The sequence below is a fragment of the Dipteris shenzhenensis genome, chromosome 30 (genome assembly GCF_047967505.1).
Source record: "Dipteris shenzhenensis isolate YYH24624 ecotype China chromosome 30, Dip_SZ_1.0, whole genome shotgun sequence".
NCBI classification, from domain to species: Eukaryota; Viridiplantae; Streptophyta; class Polypodiopsida; order Gleicheniales; family Dipteridaceae; genus Dipteris; species Dipteris shenzhenensis.
In genome coordinates, this window is record NC_141625.1 from 11,976,749 (window position 1) to 11,979,093 (window position 2,345).

The window sequence follows — 2,345 nt, forward strand, 5'->3', positions numbered from 1 at the left end:
AGCCTCTGAATAGCGTCGCTCAGTGTCGAGCAATTGTCGAGAAGCAAATCGAATGGGATACATGAAGCGATCCTCCCCTTGCTGGAGAAGAATACCTGCCAGAGTGTGCTCACCAAACCCAGGATTGATATAGAAAGTCTTTGATCAATCTGGATTACATAGAAGAGACATAGAATGGGTTCTAAAGCCACAGCATTCTTAATTTGTGCAAACCCATGATCACAATCCTCATCCCAAGAGAAATCAACCCTGTCTTTTAATAGCATAGTCATGGGTCGTGTCAAAGCAGCATATTGATCAATGAAGCAGCAATGGTATCCTGCTAGATTGACAAATGAGCGTACCTGACATTTGGTTGTTGGTGGGGAGAGCTTGAGGATGGCTTCTACCGTCTCGGGGTCAGCAGGCTTGACGCCCTCAGATGAGACAATATGTCCTAGTAACCTCCCTTGAGTGGCTCCAATGGTGCATTTCTCAGGGTTGAGACTGCCATTTGCATCATTGACCCTTTGGAAGGCCAATCTAACCTTCATGATGTGCTCCTTATGTGACGAGAATATACAAAAATCATCTAAAAACACCTCCAAGAAATCCCCCAAAATAAGGAGCAAACACCATCTGCATAAATCTTTGAAAGGTAGCAGGAGCATTGGTGAGGCCAAATGGCATTACTTTGAATGCAACTGTCCCCCAGGGTGTGGCAAATGTGGTTTTAAGCACATCTTCTTCAGCAATTCTGATTTGATAAGACCCAGAGTAACCATCACAGAAAGTATGCATCTCATGACCACTTACCTTCTCAAGAATGAGGTCTTGAAAGGGCAGAGGATGATGATCCCTCTTGGTGGCTGCATTGAGTTTCTTATAGTCGATGCAGACCTGCCTCTTGTTGTTTTTCTTTGGGGTGACTACCACTGGTGAAACCCATTCAGTATTGTGAACCGAAACAATAAACCCAGCCTCTATAAGTTTCTACAACTCTGAGCGCAAAGCATCGGTCTACTTGGGCCCTAATCTCTAATACTTCTGAGCCACAGGCTTCGCATCAGGCTTCAGCTCTATCTTGTGCTCTATGGCAGTCACATGGCGAAGGTGGTGGTAGCTAGTGGTGGTAGCTAGTTGCAAAGAGGTCAGGGAAATCTTTGAACATTTCTAGGAACTCATCTTTCTCACTTGGAGTGAGGTCTGGGGAAAGCATAGATTCAAGCTGTTGAGGACTAGCTGTTACCTTTTCTGCAGGTGGCAGGGTCACAGACACCCCCATCATGTAAACTTCCTCCTCTGAGAATCCCTCCCCCCCGTCTGATTCTTCCATTGATTCAGACACCGAGGATGAGAGAGTATCACTGTCTTGCTCCTCTTCTTCTTCTAGTTCCGTGGCACCAGGTTGCACTAGGATCTTCTCCTTAGAAGCACCAAAAGACGTGTCATGTCTTCCAATAGCTGACTACATCACTCTTTCTCAACCATGGTCTCTCGAGTATGGCTGGGTAACTCTTGCCTGTATCTTCGATGTCCACTACATAGAAATTGACGGTGGTGGTCAACCCATTGACAGTGATGTGCAAATCCTCAATGACTCCCAGGGTGGTGAGTCGTCGACCATCTGCTACCTTGATTCGAGTGGAGGAATGCAAATTCAATTTCTTCATGATTCGGGGCACCATGATATTACATGCAACTCCCCCATCAACACACACATTTTTGACACAGCAATTATCTATGATGACATCTACTGTATGTGGGTGCCGATCAATTTCTTCAGAGATAGAAGATACCTCTCATACCTTTCCCTTTTTCTTGCTCTTCCTTGTTGAGAGACCTTGCTGTAGCTCACGTCTCACCTTAGGGCTTAATGCTATTAGTTGAGGGAGCGTGATGCTCAAAGACAGATGAGCAAGGTCTTGAACGACTGAATAGTCCTCTTGCCCTGAGCCGATGGGAAAATCCGAGGGTGACCACTTACTCCTATGAGATCTTTTAGTCTTCTCTGTTGGTGGGTCTGCCATCTCAGCATCTGAGGGCTCTGAGAAGGACACCTTCTTCCTAGGGTGGCTCGGTCCATGGTTTGGAGAGGGGTCCAAGGTGGTACAACTTCTTTTCCCAAGGTCAAGGATCTCTACATCAGAATCCTCAGTGCCAGATTCACTTAGAAGATTCACCCTTGGAATATTGGGGCATTCCGTGCGATAATGACCCTTCTGGTGGCACTCGTAGCATACAACATTAGCACGGTCTCTTGGAGGGCGGTTGGCTTGATTTTTGATGCCCACCATCTCAAGCCGAAGATCATTCAGGGCCTTGGCTAGGTCATTGACTCCGGGTTCTATTGCAAGGGGGGCCTC